This window comes from Perca fluviatilis, chromosome 5 (genome assembly GCF_010015445.1).
Source record: "Perca fluviatilis chromosome 5, GENO_Pfluv_1.0, whole genome shotgun sequence".
In the NCBI taxonomy this organism is placed as follows: Eukaryota; Metazoa; Chordata; class Actinopteri; order Perciformes; family Percidae; genus Perca; species Perca fluviatilis.
Genome location: NC_053116.1, coordinates 15,494,863 through 15,515,426, shown reverse-complemented (window position 1 = coordinate 15,515,426; position 20,564 = coordinate 15,494,863). Strand labels below are relative to the sequence as shown.

The following is a 20,564-nucleotide window of genomic DNA, read 5'->3' as shown; positions in this document are numbered from 1 at the left end:
GCAGTGTCTGGTTGGGTTCCCCTCTCTGACAGCTTATTAAAGTTTCATGCTAAAATGAGTCAATATTAGATATGACATTTTCAGGGTGAAGTAGTCTGGGGCAGATATGGGAATAGGGTAAGGTTCTCGTTGCCATGGTGGCCAAATGACCAGTCCTGGCCAGAGGGGACCCAGACAGGAAAAGGTGCTTCTATGTCAGCAAAATGATCTTGCCTCAACTAAAAAAAGACTGACTATCTATCTAAGACAATTTGGTAATATTCAGTATCTCAAATTGGGCCATTTTCAGGCATTTTCCCTCCATGTGTGTTACTGCTCTTACAAAAATAAATACTCCACACTTTCTCACTGCTGCTTTCTAGCTAATACACACACACACACACACACACACACACACACACACACACACACACACACACACACACACACGGATGAAAAAGGCTTAACACACCTTTTGAAATACAAAGCTTTGTATGTTGTATCCTAACACTATTGTCTTATTCCTTACATTCTTAACCTCTGGTTGCCATATCTGTGCCTCATTACTTCCTTTTTGTGTTATTCTCAGTTTTTAAGATGTCTTGATCATAGGCAGCACAAAGACACAAAGTGACTGGGATCAATCTGTTCTTTGCAAACCCCCAATGTGAAGGAAAATCAGTAGTGAAGATGGTTGTAGAAAAGATCCCTGGGTATTTCCTTTCCTTTGAGAAGTGGGGAAGAAAGTGAAGACTACATTTAAAGATGAAAACTGTTTGAAACACACACAGTCAGATACATACTTATAATTTGTTACATTGTTTGAAGATGTGAAAAGGGAAAAACATGCTGTCAAGAGACAGGGCATGACATAGAAAACAGTAAAATGTGGAAAAATGACGATGCTTAACTTTTCTGAGAGACAAATGTCATCCTCTGCTCTTTCATCCGTGTCTCCTGCTCTTCCTGTCGAACCTTTAAAGAGGTCGTTTTACAGGCCTAAAGCAGGCCACACCGGAACCGAGCCGCTAACAATCACAGCGCCTAACCTTTCATTTCCTGGCTTCAAGTAGGAAATCAAAGGCATTGAACAAATGATTTAGGGAGGAGGGGTGGGTGATAGAGACAAGGAGCTTTAAAAGGCAGAAATAAGGGGAGTTAAAAGGGGAAGGAGAGAATAGTGAGAGTGATTGACAGTAAAAGACAGAAAGTGACAGACTCAGTAAGAGCGCTTTTTAGTTCACTGAGAGTAAAAGGGCGTGTGCTAGAACAGCAGAGAAGCAATGGGAAGTCAGAAGAATTGGCAGACCAATTAGATGGAATGGTTTAAAGTTCAAAATCCTTCTCTATTCACATGCTCGGCCTTCATGAGCTTTCTGCTCTCATGAAAGAGCAGACACACACACACACGCACGCACACACACACGCACACACACACACACGCACACACACACACACGCACACACACTCTCAGGGACTCGTGTTAAGTTGATGTACAAGTGACTTTCAATACGTTTGGGTTGATTAGAGTGAGTTGCCATAATTACTAGAATGAACTTATTTACATGCTGCTTCTTTCATGTGGAATTAGGACTAAACACAAACTAAACATGCCGCATGCAAATGAATGCGAATTGTGACAGGACGTGCAATCTCATTGGAGCCGTTGGCAAATATGTCCGCACTGAGCGAGCACATCTTATTCCACTCTTCACATACTATCCACTTAGCATGCTTTGATCTGCCAATATAAATCTACATGGCTGCTGACGAGCACAGGTCTGTGGACTGAATCAAACTTACATGCTTCTTTTTCATCTCGTCCAATCAGTATATATTTGGGGAAGCTTCTGAAAACAGCTAATGATAGTAAGGTGAGTGAGACAGTACTCCGCGGCATTAGCTGCTGCCCTGATTGTAAGCTGGAGAGGACGAGATAGTGTTAGGTTGTAATTTCACACCTTAACTTGCATTCCCGCCTTTCACTCTCACTGCAGCTGAGGAGCGAATACAGAGAGAAATGTTTAATTTTGTTTCTGAGGAATTGGCAAATTGGACAGAAAATGTAAATCTTACCAAAGAAGGGGGAGGGGTGATGTGTGTTTGAGTGTGTGTGCTTGTATGGGTGGGTGTGTGTACCTACACTGTGTACAGTTTGTGTGTCTGCAAGGGGAACTGAGATGTTGGGACTTGGCATCTCTCCTCTTTAATGAGTATCTCTGGAGATGGCAGGTGCATGTTCAGCCATTCTTTTACAAGCTCAGCAACAAACAGGCCAGTCCTCTCTCTCCCACTGCAATTACCACTGTCATTAGCAGGATCACATTATCAACAACACCAAAACAAGCAATATTGCTATTAAACCCACACAAAACACTTCTGAAGTACTGGCATCAGCATACACACCTTGATCTATCGCATCAATTTAAAAAAAGAATACAGAAATGAAAAATACTGTATGTTGTCAAAGACATCTCCTGATGTGTTTGAATCAAGAGATTATTGAGTCTTTGCCAACAGCGAGTTTCTGTTTTTGGAATGACTTCCTAATGAGTGCAGGCTCCGTCAGTATCATCTTTTAAAGCCCATTTTTAAAAACAATAAACATTTACGTAATTATCTTTACTTAATAGTCCTTGAAGTGCCTTTTCATGTGTTTTTTTGTTTTTTTAATGATAACGATTTTGGCTAAGATGCCATCTCATTTTTTGTATTATTCCCGTTAATTTAATCACTTAATGTGCTTTGAAAATGGCTAGGTCCATAATGATAATGCTGATGATGAATGGTAGTTGAAGAAGTAGTACTAGTAGTAGTAGTAATGTTGTCATTAGCAGTGGTGTGTTGGGATGTTTGGAGCTGTGCATCCCATAGTAATACTGAGTGTGACTGGGCCCCCAAAACACCAGACATCAATAGGTAAGCACTATTATTATGTTTAGGCTACTCTTTAAAGCCTGAGTAGTACCAGGGGAAATCATCTATTCTTCTCTTTCACTGCCAATTTCTCTCTCTGGCTCAACTTTGTTCCTTATATAAATAACAAACACCTCCTGTGAGCTGCTGGGAGGCATTTAAAAAACAAATAATGAACACATTTGGAATTTAAAAGTCCAAAGGGGGATAAATCTGTGGTGTCATGCAGAGGACCATCATCAACTATTTTAAGTTTCAAGTTTGAGGCGAGTTTGTGGCCCTGATGACAAGCCACAGGGCGGGATAATTACTTGCTGTGCATCCTGAGGTGGAGGATAGCAGGCGTGTCTGTCTGCATAGATAAATGGTAATCAGCCAGGGGCAGCAGGTGAGAGATGGAGATAAAAAGTCACCTGTCACTTTTGGCAGATTGATCTCTGATTAGGTTTAAGTCTTGTTATGTTAGCACTCACCCAGGCAACCAGTTTCAGCCTGAAAAGCAAAAGTCCAGCATCCGCTTCACTGAGTTAAGACATTAAAAGCTATTGGAATAAAGCGAGACTGAAACAAGTTTGTCATGCCATAGATGTTGTGTGTAGGTTGGTTAACCTGCTCACACGGCAGGAGATGCAAAAATGCACTGGGGCCATTAGCCTCACTGGGTGGTCACTTCTAGATGGAAGATCACACACTCCACACAAACACACACAGCCACTACCCACTCCCTCTACTGGGTTCTGTGATTCAGCCGAGCAGGAGTGGAAGGGAGGGGAAGGTTAGTGGGTGTTCAATCCTTTGAATTCCAGGAGCGGCTGGAGTTGAAGTCTGTTCTGTGTTCTCCCCCCGTCATAGCTTGCCTGGGGCTGCTGGGACCTTTATTTACTGCAGCTGACAAGCCAGGGGCAGCGGAGAGCCCTAATTGCTTCACGGCCTCGTTGAGCTGCGTGATGCGTTCACTCTGAACATGGATGTCTCACAGAGAGAAATTAAGGGGCAAGGGCAGGGAACGTTGCCCATGTCTGCTTTTAAAGACAACCCCGATGCACGCACAGAGCAATACACCAATACACAAACAAAGACTCTGCTCTATGAGGTGCTAGCAGAGAGGTCTTTAATAGCCTGAGTGGACCAGAATGAGTACCAGAGAGAGCTTTAGCACGCTACACAACACTAACACTCAAACAGTAAGCACAACTCAGCAAAGACTCTGCCTCAAGTTTACCACGTCTCTGAACGCTTCATATTATAATGAGGGACCCATTTCTAAAATCTCCTCTTTGTTGCACACTGCGATGATGTACAATGAAACTAAAAAGACAGCACGGCACATTATGCCGATGCACTCACACTGCTCAGATACTGCATAAACCCTGGTTTAATCAAGTCTAATTGTTGAGATTATGAGGACTTGTGTATGTTAATGCCTCAACAAACACCAGAACTGGAACATGTATTGTCCCCTAGGAGGGTTTACATATTTCCCCTGCTATTGGTACATGTTAAGCTGTGAGTCAGCTGAAGACAAATATGATATTAGCTAGTGAATTAAAATAAGCACTTTTCCTCATAAAAAGTAATCTGGCTTCATTCACGACTGCCAACATCAAATTCTGGGTTAAAGTTAGGACTCATGAGCATGTTATAAATAAATGAATAATTAAGACACAGTGACCTGTTATGAGCTAACTGGTGCTTCATTTCTGAATCAAGTAATACATTCAGCACTCTCTGGTCTGCACTATTAAAGACACCAGCATGTTGACAATTACCTATCCACTTGCAATTTGCACTATAGCTAAAACTTTATACTGCAGCCACATCCCTTTTGAGAACTCTCATCCAAACATAAGAACAGCATCTGACAGGCTAATTAATAATGAAAGCTTTCCTCCACCCCGGAATTCTAATCCCCCAATAGGATTTCTATTAATGTTGATTGACCCTGGCTCAGTCAGTGCCACTCTGGCACAGCTCCCTGTTACCCCTGTGCCTTCCTTAGGTGCCAGTTCAGGTTAGCTGATACATGAATAATTCCCAATGGACATTAACATTAAGAAGTAGGGCAGAGGATTCAGTGGTGTGCTCCTCTTCCCACCCTGGCTCTCAATCCCCTCATCAGCAGGCTGTTAATATTTAATTATACAAGCTTCATTTCACACTCCCCAGCTGAAACCGTGAGGGGGAGATGGAGGTGCAGGGGACCACTATGAGAAGAGTGATGAAATAGAATACTGGGGGTTGTGCAGGTTGATCAAGCATACAAGAAAGAAAAGAGGTAAAGAGTAGAGTGTGGAAGAGGGAGATGCAAGTGGCATTATGCCTGCAAGTTTAACCAGGCAAGTCAATCAAATACTTGTGTAGTGGTGGTGGACCCACAAGAGTCGACGGCCTATTAATGGAAACCTGAATTCCAACCGAAAGCATCAGATGCCATCACACAACTCCTATTATGCTTTCCAGCAACATAACTTTTTCTGCAAAATGTTTTAAAGTTTTAACATTTTTCCTTGTTTCTATTTTCCATGTGATATAGGGCATATTTTATTCTCCTAAATGTTAACTGGCTGATGTCAGTTCAGCGCAATAATCTGTCCTCCCTCCTCAAGCTAATGCAATACATACTACGGTGTTGTCACAAATGGCCACACAGATCTCTGCTATGCTTATAAATCCTGTATCTATTCATTTAATCTTCCCTTCCCAGGCTATATGAAGGCATTTCAGACAGCTGGTGCTTCTTTTGCCCGCTAAATGTACTTAAAAACTTTTTGTTAAGTTCAAACTATAAGCTACAGATAACTCGGTGTCAGAGCAGAACATTTCTAATCTTTGAACCATAATTAACTCTAATAACAGGGGATAACTGGATCTGCGGCTTCCTAAAACGTTTCTCTGTTCATATTTGCCTTTTTTTTTTTAGCAGATAAGTGCAAAGGCTTTTCACATCATACACTCTCTGACAGAGGAGGGGACCTTAATGATACAAACAGACAAATTAGGCTGCTGTGTACATTAGGATTCCTCTATGTCTTCCTCCACACTCTGTTTACATTTTATACGTGACCAGTTTGGAGACTGGAGATCTCCTGACAGGTTCCACAAGCTAATGATGAGTAAGGGCGCCGCTAAAACTTTCGAGCAATGTGGAGGTGACGTGTACAATTTGAACAGAATTATTCAAGAAATATGGAACTCGCATGTAGAGTATTTAATGTTGAAAATTCATCCTAACATTAGACCTTTGGGCTATTTCCTTTTTAACAAATCTTGTAGGAGTGAGATCTTGCAGATGAAGTGGTAGAGCATTAATAATTTATGTCTGAGCCTTTTTATAGAGCACAGCCCTTGAGATTCATAATGCTATTCACATTAGGTCTCAGAAAAAAAGTTTAAGTTTTAATAAATAGGTATTAAAACTTTAACTGATATTAATAGCACCAATTAAAGGGCATACTGTGGAGTTATGCATCATTTCTGTACTAGTAGAGTGGAAAACCCATTCGGCAAAACCTCCCTTGCCTGCTCTGTGTCTTTTACTCACTTTATCTTTATCTTTTTAATTCTTACACACACACACACACACACACACACACACATTTACATCCTTTATCACGGTCTCCTTTCCAAATAAGAGATAATACACAAAACTGACACTCCATTGCAGGGATTGTGTAGAAACATTAACATCTGTGCAAACCTTTTATGGGCATCATAAATAAAAAATAAAAAAAATAGTTCCGTCTGCAATAAATGCGTGAGACACAGCATTTTACTCCACCTCATCATTCCATAATCAATTCACTGAACATTACTACTACAAGATGAGAGCGCCTGACCATCCGTGGTCGTGATTGATGAGCAATTTTCCCTGTCTCCCACATCATCGTTACCTCCAGTGTGCCAGGTCAAATGGTGTGTGTTAGTCAGCCAATAGTCATTCATTTCAGTTTATGAAGTGGAACCTGTGCTGAATGGTCATGCCATTAAAGACATTAGCATGCACGTGCTACAGGCTACAGGTACCAAGTGCATGCATGTCGGGCTGTTTTAACAAAAGCTCTATTTAACAGGTGACTGAAAGAGCCTGCATCATGTTAGGGCTGTTTGTCTCCACTGAATCTCCAGTACGAGTGTAGCAGGCCTTTCGCCATGGCCAGCTTTCGTAGCACTAGAGAGGCGATCTCTGTGGGATTTTTCTCTCTCTCTCTCTCTCTTTTGTTTGCTCTGATGCACTACTGTGCCTGTGGAGATATGGTGGAAGGGAGAAAAGAAAGTGTGTTTCCTTTATTCTCCAGTTCTAAACATGGGACTATAATTTTCTTGCTGGAGCCAAGAGAAGGGGTTGACTTACATAATGGCTTGTGTTCTAATTTGTGTAGGGATTTATCCTGCTGCTTGGCTAGTGTAATGCTAAAGAGTCTTGTGAGCTGATCAGCACGAGCAGTCAAAGAGGAATGAGATAGCAGAGTGGGCAAATGACAACAGAGAAAAAGAATGAGAGGGGAAGAAAGAGAGAAGCTCAAAGAGAGAGAAAGGTTCTGCTTCCTTGCTCCGGTGATTCCCGATGAAATTGATTCTCATAGCTCCAGAGATCTCCCACTGTCCCCATTCTCCCCTCCGTCTATTACATACCTGTCCAGAGGATGAATGATCTACACATTACCCATGAGTACCGCTGACCGGTACACGCATCAGTGACTGCCAGTGCTTAGGGACTTCACGGACACGTTGAAGAGACAGAACAGGAAAGACATAGGAGAGGAGATGGAAAAAGGATGGGTAAAGGAAAGAGAAACGATCAAAGCTGCTGATGGAAATGTGCATGGGAAAGAGAAAGTCAAAGTGAGTCAGGGGGAAACCACCAAAGTGACAGTGGGGAAAAAAGAGCGGAGGTGTGATTAGGGCAGCAGATGGAGATGTGCAGGTGAAGGTGAAAGAGATAATAGAGGAGATGAGTTAGCGTTTTAAGAGGAAGGCAGGGGAATGAATGAGTGAAGTTAAAAAAAGATTAGGGATTCCCACTGAAAGAAATGAAGATCAGGTGGAGAATAAGGCTCGATGAGCTGGTGTGTAGAGGGGGTCCAAATAGCTTGGAAGGAGGCAATCAGGGCTGGCGAAGGCTGTGCCTGTAGCCTCAACCCTGTAGTTCACTGCTGCTCTCCCGGGGGATAGGTGTCACTTGTGTGGAGAAAGAGAGCAGCCACTTTAATGAATGGAGCTCTTTATCTGAGCGGCAAATTATGACCTACTGAGTAGACACTATGGAGCGGGCTCTATTTCCACGGTTCTGATCCCCAGGGCAGGGGGAGAGCAGGAGAGGAAGGGGAGGGACTGGTGGAGAAGGGAAGAGGAAGTTCATATTTGGTGCCTTATTTTGTAATAGGGTATGACATCTCTGGCCTCCATGCTATAATAAAGCCCCAAAGCATGGTCGAGCATCACTGACGAGAGGAGCATTAGTGTGGAAGGCTGCAGGAAAACCACACAATAATAACACCCACTGGGAAGGCTTCAAACTGAGTTGAATCCCTGCTACTTCTTTCTGCATTTCTACTAGGGAGATGGGACTGTTTTAAAAGGTATTCAAGAAAGCATCCTCATAGCATAGAAAATGTATTTGTTTTTAAATTTTAGTAAATTTTTTAAAAGTTTTTCTCCGTCTAATGAAATAAAGCCATACAAAAAAGGAGGGTTTGGCTCTCCCAAAGTAGTAAGTAATTTCACTCTTATGAACACTTGGGAGCAAGTTAAATCTGAGTTAATTCTCTATTGGATTAAAACTCGTAATTGATGACAGAGAAATGTACTTATTATGTTATTCTCTTTTTTAAAAGAAGTGAAATACATTTTAAACAGGTAGAATGTATGTGGAATGAATTACCCATAAAGCCTATTGGAAATGTCAACAACCTCCCAAAGCGCAAAGGCTCTGACATTGGAGACTCTAAGCTGCCCTTAAGAATAAGTATGAGCGATAACGTTAACCCCGTGTTAGACTGACCTAAGCTTTTGCTAGTGTATGTAACCCAGCCTCTTGTTGACTGTGAAGACAATGATCATAATGGTTATTAAAATAATAGTTATGTATAAAAGAGCATTGATGCAAATAGATGCAATACAATGTGCTTTACAGGATATGAAAACTAAAACACAGATGCAAAAAGTGTAAGCAATGAATTCATGAGCATTCCTGTATCATTTAGTAGTATACCTGTAATTGTCCCAGAATCTCCCTATACTACCGCCTGTATGCAGGCACAGCTGAGCTGATGGAGGAGGATGGAGCCAGTCTAAACCCTCTGTTCTCAAGCTCCGCAGGCTCTGAGAAGAGCTTGGTTCCCCCGACGCTCGCTGATGGCTTTAATTGGTCTCCTCTGGCTAGGAGAAAAGCACAGGAATCCCTACCTACTAATGGAGTGAGCTGCAGCAAAAGCGATAACTCTCACACACTGGAGTGTGCCCATACATGTTCCCTCACACAGACACACACAGGCGGGTATGTGCACGCTCACCTGTGTATACACACACACACACACACACACACACACACACACACACACACAGTATGTAATCCACCCGGGAACCCTGCCAACTCTTTCGATCTCCCTCCTCACTGCATTCAGACATAAATCCATATGCCTGAAAACCTGCCATAAAAATCTGATCCTATGTAAATATACTTTTCCCTCACATGTGATGTTGGAAAAAAGAGTTGCTCCTCCAGGAACTGGCTGTTTGATTTGTACCTGTTAGAAGGTTGGTGTTCAGGGACTATTTCCCAGATCCAAGGAGAGGTGAAAGGAATGAGTGCCACACAATTTGAAAGCTAGAAAGACACTATTGCAGCTTTCCCTGTTTTTTTACTTATAGCTAATATGGCAGTTCTCGGATTCAAACTCCACATGGAATCCCATCTGGTGGACTGATAAGCTATGCTTCAAAAGATGTGGGCAGGAGAAAAAATAAAATATGTAGAAAGAGCGTATCATGCAAGAGCTAATGTCAAATTCTTGTTATCACTGGTAACTTGAAACGGTTGCTTTTAGAGAAAATCCAGTGTATGGTGTCTATAAATCATATATCAGAAATATTAAGTTGAAAAGTAAAAAAAATAAATAAATAATAGAAGAAGAAGAAAAACTGTTTTCCACTGTTGTCTCTCTGGGGAACGATTATAGATGTTATTATTTTCCCGGACAGATGCTGTTTGTACTGAGTAGACCATCTCCAGAGCATTGCAAGATGAGAGGAAGAGAGAAATATACAGACGGACTGTAACACCACTGGTCAAAGTACAGCACATGAACCTCCTCTTTATCTAATGAGCATTAGACAGACAGAGAACACTCCCTATCTCGTATTGCTCAGGTGGGAATTACGGTGCTGAGGACGGGGAATTGCTAAAAGCAATACAAACATACCGCACACCCAGCAACTCCCCTCAGCCTCAATACCACAAACAGACCTTGAAAAAGTACATGAAAGACCAACAAGGAAAAATTGGCTGAGGGTAAAAGAGAAGGGAAGTCAATGTGCAAATGACATTGAAATGAAAGAAGAGTAAGAATGAACTATACAGATGGAGCACCATTTCTTTATCATTTAAACTATTGCATTTAATGACTGAACGAGAGCGCATGTCTCCCATGTGTCTGAAGTTCACAGAAACAAAGCTGACAGCGAAGATCAATCCACAAAACTCAACACATCCCAGCGCCAGCTGTCACTCTAATTGCCTCCCTCTACTGTCATCTTTAGCATCAATCCCATGCTAATGCTGCACCAGGTTATATTGGTTATGGGTCTGCAAAGATTCAACTTCTTCTAATGAGCATTGGATTTCCATTTGAGCACAATCTTTTTTTCCTGTAGTGGCTACAGACCTCTGTATGTGCAGTTACATTGTGTATAGTATTTGTGCCATTATAGCATTGTGCCAATCTGGATTCTTAATGGGTTAAGTAGTGTTTACTGTTCAAAGACTTCCACATGAATTATTGATGGCTGTGAGCTGATTTGTGCTCGGAATTAGCCTAGAATAATCCATCTGGGTCTATCTTGCTTCCTAGGTGCCATGTCGCTCTCCAGGGTAAAGAGGCTGACTGCAAACTTACGTAGCTTAGCAAAGTAATTTGTCCTGATTCCTGCTGAGAGTAAAATGGTTACTTAAAGTGGCAAAAACAGCTTTAGCTTTAGAGGACAGGCCCTGTGAGCACAACAGGAAGGTGACCATCGGGCTTGAGTTGTGTTGCTGGACCACAAGACATGCATGGATAATGTCAAATGAATAAATTAACAAATATTTTGTTTGTTTTTAATTCATCCTTGATCTGAGCTTATACAGTAGACTAATCACTTTGCAAATCTATTTCATTATTTGCCAATGGGTAATTCCTGATCCCATCAGGGCACCAGAGGAGCATAGCAACATTCCCAAAGAGACCTGGTGATCATCCTCTCCTCTCACCCTTATCCCTTTGTTAACTCATTATAATGTCATTTATGAGCAATTCTTCTTTTTAAACTTTCTAAATCCTTAACTGACATTTTTTTTCTGCAAGGCATCTTTTTCTTTTGGTCATGAGATACCTGCAATGGTCTCCAAACGAGAACGCCTCCAGAGTTTTTCTGTGTTTGCTTTCAAAGCAAGGAGGGAACCCTGGGAATTCTACAATATTGGTAGAAGGGGGAATGTGGAGCCTGAATACATGATGCATCAAATACACCTCACAATGTCATACTTTATCATCCCCTCTTTTGCGCATTTCTCTTGCTCTCTAATAAAACAAAATCATATTGCATGAGCCCGAAGGGAAGAGAGTAGTAGCATAATGATTGCTGTAAATGTGTCCGTGCATTGGCTTGTACTGTAAAACATATACTCAACAGAATGCACTGTGAATGGAAGTTATCAAATGGAATAGTTATCAAAGGAAGTCTGAACAATGCTGGAGGAGAGATGATATACTTCTACATTTGAGAATTCCTTCCCACTGCGCTTGTGTGAGTGATGCCAATTTGTCCAGACCCCGATTCATTTTCTTGGCCCTCTTTGGTGTCAGAAAACGAATAGGCTTTGCATCTGAAGTTTGGTAATAAACTCTTGGATTAGATCCATCCCTCAGACAGAAATGAACCAGCCTAAGCAAAGAATAAAGATGGGTTTTCTCAGCAGTCTGTCAGAGGAAACTGGCTCTGCAATCTTTCCTATTTGTGTGTTTTCAACTCTTCAACTTACTTATTAATTTTTGGCATGAGAGTAGCAATCTGCCGTTACTGTGGTGACATGCTTTTGAGCAGTGGATGAGGTTTGAGAGCACAGCACTGTAGAATGAAAAGGTCTGCTTAATTAGGGTGACTGTGGAGTAAGGAGATGTGTTTATCTCATTATGGGCATCTGAATGAATTCACACGCCTCGCTGAGAAATTTATAGCTGTAGTTAAATTTAAGGAGAAGAAGTCAAAAAGTGTAAAAAAAAAAAAAAAAAAAAAAAAGGGCTGACCTATGTGTTGCTGATTAGTGTGGTTCGGGGTTTATAGCAAATGGCAGAGGTTAGGGTAAGTTTCAGGTTTCATGGTGTGAATTTTGCACCAGTGTATGAACAAGACTCACCAGGATTCTCAGCAGCTTTTTCTCAGGTTTCCATGTGTCCATGTACTGAGCAGAGATTGATGTCCTCCACTATCTGTCGTTCCCTCCCTGTCGGTATCCCTCTGTTTCACCCTGCTGAGCTAATCCAAGCCAGCCAAATCCCTCTGCCGAGCAGGCCCACATACAGTAGGAGATGTCCTGCTGGGTGCAATATGCCACCCGCTTCCCTGGCAATGCAAGCCCTGTAGGGCGTCAAGCCCAACTGTGGTGTCTTGTCAGTAAACAGACAAAGATGTATGAATCATCTAAGTGACTCAGAGCAGGTAGTCCTGTGACAATAGCATGTTGTCGAATCATGACAAAGAGTTATTTGCTTAATGGGATTACTGCAGCACTGTCCCTGGGTGACACCACACTGCAACACAAGCATCTCTGGGCTTGCAACCACAATGTAATCTTCCAGATACCTGCCCCACACCATCAGATACAGAGCTGATGTACCTTTTAAATAGAACCGCTCTACCAAAGAGAGAACAGTTATGATAAGCTGCGGTCTATCGCTACATAGTCAATTACACTTAGCCTGTACGGATGACCTGACAACTCCATCCACCAGTGCAATCAGGGTTGCACCCTGCTGAGCAAACCACAGAATATCAAATTAAGTTCATTCGTCAAGGGAACAGGCTGTTCTCATATCTAATTGGCAGTTGAGGCTTAAGAACAGGATTCTATAAGAGTGGTGCTACGTTTACTTCCATCTCAATTCTTTTTGTTATACTTGTCTCTGCTTTTATCTGCTCTGCCTTTGCCTGAGAAGTGTTTCAATGCCCAGACAGCCTAAATGAGTTCAGATGTGGGTCTGCTGAACTTCTCTTCGTGTGGTTGTGTCTTTATCTTTAGCACTGGCCAACACTCAATTGGACATGTTGCATGGTTTAGCCTGGCAAACAAAGCACATTATCAGCCTCTTGTGAGCAATAACGAAGAGCCTTTCACATTGTTAGAGAAAAAAATACTTTCTGCTTCATGAACAGGTGACACCATTTTACAACCTGTGTTTTTTTCACCAATCTTGTCACAAAGAATTTAATTATGCTCGTTTGGGGGGTTCGCTGTGAACCTGTGTCTTCTGTTGGCATTTGAATCCTATATACCACAGACCTTATTAGTTTGACTGAGGGAGTCAATAGACAAGATCAGGTCTATAACAACCCTTCTCTCCTGCAGAGTACACGCAGCGGAATTCAAAAAAAAAAAAAAAAAAAAATGAAGGTCAAAGTAATCATAGTTCTCATTGCAGGGATCCAGAGTGGCACGACGCAGGACGCAGCAGAAAACAAACCATGCATGTTCGCACATACTCATTCAGTCTTTATTGCTACTAGGAAGCCCGGAAGCAACTCCCGCTACTGCAGTACACACACAGGGATTTGAGCAGTTTAACAGCATCCAAGAAAAATGTGGGAGTAGGTTGATGGTAGTTCTAATACATTCAATTAGATTAAAATTGTAGTGTTTTCATTGCGTGGGCAGCCTTGGACAGCCAAAGCATAATTTTGAGCAGGAATGAAAAATGAAAATAAAATTTCAACTAGCTTGGTTATACAAATGATGGTTGCAACTTGCAAGAGTGGATTGTCATTCAAACTAATCTTGCAGAGACAGAAGGCTTGTGCCATTAGACATACTACTACTGTATTGTACTGACCTGGAATAAGAGGTGGCAGACTGACGACAAGACTAATGCCGCGTTCTATTTACCTTGGAACTCAGTAGCCGGAACTGGGAATGACGTCATACCCGAGTTGAATGCGTTCTATTTAAAAGTCGGATTTTCATTGTTTTCATTAGCTCTAGCCCGGTTAGCTGTTGTTAGCAACCAGTTGATAACAACGCATTAAGCCGTTTTTTTATGCATGCAAACAGCGTAACAACATGTCCACAGATAGAAGTTGGACATGCCTGTGTGAATGACTAATTTAGTGAAACACAAATAAGACAGAAGTGCTTATAACTTTATGTTACTGGAGCTTTCACAACTGTTGATACATGGGGCAGCCATGTTGGATTTTGAACTCTGGCTACTACGAGTTTGTACGAGTTCCGAGCTCGTAAATCCGAGGTCAGGGGGCGTGTTTCCAACTTTGACCTCGTTAAAACCGAGTTCCGAGGTAAATAGAACGCTGCATAAGAGTGTACAGCAACACTATCTGCTCTGTGAAGCTGTACATAGGCACATCAGTGCTTTGAGCTAAATACTAACACCTACATGCTAACATGCTCACAATGACTTTGCTAACATGCTGATGTTGAGTATGTATAATGTTTACCATGTTCACCATCTTAGTTTAGCATGTAAGCATGCTAAATGTAGCTAATTAGCACTTAACACACAGTAGATCAGATCAGCTGAGGCTGGTGGGAATGCCATAAGTTATACAAGTTTTTGGTCATTAACCAAAGTATTGGGACAAAACAAAATTGATAATGGTGCGAGATAAACAGTCAGGGGAATACCAAAGTTATTACAATTCATCCCAAGGGAGACATGAATGTGCAAACCATCCAACAGTTGTCAAGTTATTTCACTCTAAACAAAATGTCAACCTGCTGGTTGGGCTAAAAAGTTAGGGGAACACTAAAGTCAGATACATTGTCTAGGAACCATAAATGGTCCGCAATTTTATACTAATCCATCCAGTAGATGTTGAGCTATTTCACTGACTGACTGAAACCTTTGGCTTGCTTGTGACGGTAGATTAAAAATCGTGGGATTACCAACGTTATAAGGAATCAACCACTGGGCACCATGGATATCTGTACCAAATTTCATGGCAATCCATCCAGGTTGTTGAGACCTTTTCCTAAAAGATCAATAAATAATTTTAGGGGTTCAAATACCCTGGAGTAGTGTGCATGATAGGCTTCAATATGGCAAAACTTATGAGTTTTAAAATGAAATTGTATTGTGTCAGTAGGCACACTGCAAGCCTGGCGAAAAATCATAAAGTGAACTATAAGGAAGGAATAAGAAGAAGCATACGGTCTGTGACTACTTTCAACCTGTGGGAAAACACATATTGTGTTCCTTTTCAAAACAACACATTAATGACAATGTATTCTAACACTTACATGGAGTATAGACAGTTGGGGAAACTGTTCAGGAGTCATAGTAAAACAAAACACCACCTGTATCACCATATGATATGTGATTAACAAAGTTCTTTAGATTCACATTGCTAAGAACGCAGATGTCTGAAAATAATTAAAATCATTAATTAAAATTATATGTTATAATATGTCTTCACAAGAACATGAAGGAAGTCAGTTGACATTGCGACATCATTCTATTTTTATTATTAGTCTGTTTTGCTCTCATTATCCAGCTAGTTATTTATTGTTTGATTCAACCGTTTTTACCATTTAAATACTGTTAACCAATTAAGTCAACAAACATCATGAACATGAAACATCATTAACCTATACAAAATAGATGTATACCTGAAGGTTAAGGTAGTTATCTTTCATCAAATACAAATAAAAGATCCCACCTATATATAAATAAATATATTTATACTGTTAGGGACAAATGGAGTGATGAATTTAATTAAGAAAAACGTTTGGACCTGTTATGCTCCTTTAAGCCAGGCTCTGGCTTTAACTGGGGCTGTGTCAGTAAAAATTTAACCAAATTAAACCAGCTAAATTAGATTAAAAATCTCAATGCCTGTATAAAAAAAATAAAAAAACTTCAAAGGTTAAGAGGTTTGTTTTTGCGATGGCAGCATTCAAGTAATGCCCACAACGTCCTGAGCACTGAACACTTTAACATAAAAAGGTGGTCAGGACAGGATCAAGGGAGCATGATGATTGCATTAGCTTTTTAATTAGCCTAGACAAGGTCTCTCACACATCATTATTTACACCTTAGTTAGTAGTCAACTTAATATTTATTGTCGTGCCTCTTAACTGGATTTATGAGGCTGTTAATCGCCGAGAAAATCAAATAAAGGATTACTGCATTGTGGTTAGCAGTTACCAATTTCGAGAATTAAGCTGTAGGCATTTTTTTGTTGATATGTTAAACAGTGATGTGCTCTTTTAGAGTGCCGAAAAAAACTAGTAGCCTAGTTTTTGCACTCCGATTCCTGTATTTTGTATTAAGGTTAAAGACATCCTTAATTCTTATTTGAATGTGTTCTTTGTAAGTCTGTGCTGTACTGTCATATGTAGCCTTTAGCTAATTGTTAAATTAGCAAACCCTCACAAGAGGAGGTAAGAAATGTTGAAGGTAAATTATTAATAGACTTACAGTAAATATTCTCAGCAGCTTCAGGCATAAGATAACATGGTAAATGGACTGCAATTATATAGCGTTTGTTTACCTTATCGGACAAAGCACTTTAGAAATTGGCCTCTCATTCACCCACACCCACACACACACACACACACAATATGCAAATGCTGGCCTGCCCATTCAGTGTTCTGCCCAAGGACACTTGGACATGTGGACAAGAGGAGACAGCCACTCTTATATTCCTTAATAATGAACAATTATGCTTACATCAACCATTGGAACACATGCAATCTTTAGACTCAATCCTTGTAAATCTATATTCTCAAGTAGTTTCCCCAAGTACTTTTAAGAAGGCTTTGCAAACCAAAGTCTCTTTCACACATGCACTGCAAACCTGAAATTATCTGACATTACCCGACAGTGATGTGAGAACACAAATGTCTGAATCAGTCGGATCGGATATCAAACGGTGTTCACCCTGCCAGCTGCCTAGTATGAAGTCTGTAATCTCCGATTGAGCCCAAAATGTGAGAATTCACATGACGTGAGTGGGCGTGTTGATGACGTTTCATGCGGCTCATGTAAAACCCGAAAAAAAAAAACAATGCAGAAATTGTCAGACAAATTCAAGAACGGCAAGAGACTCGGTTGTTTATGACTAAATTACGAATAGCTCCATGGTGCGGTGTAATTCGTGTTATTTCCTGTCTGCTGCAGGCTCTGCCCAGCGCCACCCCTGGTCCAACCTAAACAGACTATTTCAAGTGAAAATGCATCTGATACAGACAATCTCCTGCTGTGTGCTACATGTGTTAAAGGAAAACTCCGGACTATGTTGCAACCTGATTCCTCTGACATTTTCTGGAGTTCATATCTGAAAACGGCTTTACTAACATACTAGCGGCATACACTCCAGCACAACCACACATTAGGCTGCCATGTGTGTGCACCAGAGAAAGATAACTCTATCTAACACGATTAGGAATCAAAGATATATTTTGAAATGTTCAAAAAGGTTCAGAGAAGTTGGCCTTTTGATTGATCTTCTATCGTGCTTTTTTAGCAGAATTGAGAAGCGGTCAAAAGTCATGGATCCCAGCATGCATTTTGAATAAAGTGTGTGGAGTTGTTTACAATCTGCTCATCAAGGCGAGGGGTAAATCTCTCGCTTGGAGCTTACTTTTTTCTCCACCTTACTCCACATGACAGGAATCAATAGCCAGATTGCTTGTTCTCTGAATCTCTGTCATTCGCTTTTTTCTTCCAATCACTTTGTGGTGTATATGCTTGATGCCATGTTTGAGTCATAAATCTATGCCTTTGCAAAGTGGGAGGAGTGGGAGCATGTGTTTATGCACACGCAAGTGTGTGTATGTACTATATGTCTGCACCATGAGTACGTGCACATGCATAAATGTTTGTGGCTCTGCGTAAGAGAGACCCCAGTTGGGTATTACCACATATCAGTGTGCCTGTCTTCTCTGAGCGGGTGTCTGAATGTTTCATCTAATCATTAAATGCTGACAGGCTTCACAGAGTAGCACCACTGATCCCCGTCTGAGGAATACGGGGCCTGACTTCATTAGCCCTGTTAGTACTAAGCTGCTTTACCCTTACTCACGCCTGGCTTAACCTGCACAGTGATAAATGCTGAGAGGAGGAAAAAAAGATAGGAAGAGGGAAAGAGGGGTAAAACAAAAATAAAGCAGGGACAAAGGCATTTAAATAGAGAGGCAAAGGTTCCAAAGTCAGGTACAGAGGATGAAGAAGTGAAAGATGGGAGGGGAATGGGAGGGCACAGAGCGTGTGAACCTGGAGTTTTCAGAGGCAGGGGAGAGGATAAATCTCAAAGTGGTGTTTGAACTGAGAGGGATTTACAAATGCAAAAAGAGTAAAACAATCAATTAACTTGTGTTGCAATTAATCAATTTTTACGCTGGCACATTGACAGCCAAAGTGCAACTGCACCGTGAGGCTCCAATGTGTTGAAGAATTAGCATTGACCTCTGTGCACACATATGCATCCACACTCATGCACGAGCTAATTCATGCTTGTGCATGTGCACCTAAGCAGATAAAGATATGCACACACATCTTTGTTCTCAGCGTATTTCTCCAGTACATTCATCTGGTTTCCCTCCTACCAGGACCCCCCTCCCCTCTCCACACTCAGTCTTTTTCTCCTGCCAGCAGAGGTTTTTGGCTGGCTTAAGTACGCCCACAGGCCCCTGAGGGACAGCCCATGACGGATGGCACTGCGTGTGACTCCGATTCGATTCAGCCCATTTGATAAATTTATTGCTGGCATTTTGAAAATGAAATTAGAGGGACGTCTCCTGGAGACTGTTTTTCCAGCACAGGTGCCATAAATATACTTCATTTGGCAGAAGAGAGGGAGGAGGAGTGTAAGGGGGTGGAGAGGTGTTCGTTAAAGGATGTCATTGTAGGAGGGGGGTGTTCCACAGAAGTAGAGAACTAAAGAATAAGGTCACATTATAATGAGGTCCTGTATTAATCATGATATTGGTGAGGAACAATAGTAAAGGTTATACAACCACAGCATGGAAACTACCTGGACCTAAATACTACGTGCTGCCCTTCAGTCTACCACATGTACTGTAGCACTGTAGTTATTTAACAGATGGGAGACCCACATCTCTCATGTTGAATATTAACAGATTGAGACTGTGGGGAGTTGTCATTGCCAGTGCACACAAATGTCCTGCTTTCTCCATCTTTCATGCTCAGGCACACACACACACGCACAAACACACACACACACACACACACAAACACACACACACACACACACACACACTTATATGCAGGTCTTTAAAGAGATGTATACACACAAACACATGCTTTATGTACACTATCTTTGCCTCAAGGCCTCATGGCTCTTCGGCACCGATGGCACTGTCATAGCTGCATAGCCATCTATAACTCACAGTGTATGAATGAATACGGTAGGCTGTTTTTCTCCATGGAAGTCTCAATGTGTGGAACCAAGAGACAGTGAATGTTTTTGTTGATGCCTCAGACTAACCGGAATTGAATTGGACATAACAGATGTATAAGAAAAGAGCCATACAAACACAAACAAAAGTCAGACACAGACATGGAAACGTACAGGCTAACAAAAGTGAGCATTCTTTCACTGTCAGGGTTGCGTGGCCTTCTTTATCTCCCTCTCATTTAGAAACGTATGCGAGTGCGGCTGTGTAGGGATGATGTACACCACACCAGCCTCTGCTCCCCTTCAACATTTATCAGAGAGTGAGGCTCAGGCAACCCACATCACTTACCTTTATAGGCCCATCTGACAGCACCGTACACCTCATTGTCATCACATACATAAGCCTCACAATGGTGTGTGTGTGTGTGTGTGTGTGTGTGTGTGTGTGTGTGTGTGTGTGTGTGTGTGTGTGTGTGTGTGTCTGAGGGCACACTAAGTGTAACCTGTCACTCAGATGTACTATATCAATGCCTCTTGCACTGTATCTACAAGCAGCTTCAACAGATCTGACACTTTGTAAGGTGAAAAGATGTTGCCATGTTCCTAAAGACACACTCCTGCTGTTTAGGTTTTTCAAATATACATGTTGTGCACATTAGATCAGATCCAGGTGACAATGAAAATATTTTCACCCGCGTTTTGTTCTGCTCGGGTAAGAGCTCGTACAAAACAAAACCTAAGTTTTTATGAGCACAGCAGGGAATCAAAGAAAGTTTCAACAAAATCAGCAGGGAGTTCTCCTGAGTGATTGACTGCTCCTG

General features: G+C 41.5%; 1 protein-coding gene across 1 annotated transcript in view; it reads right to left on the bottom strand.

Moving 5' to 3' along the window:
• Window positions 1-20,564, bottom strand: part of LOC120558693 (cadherin-4-like) — a 262,013-nt gene that overhangs the window by 121,997 nt on the left and 119,452 nt on the right. The window lies entirely within an intron of this gene.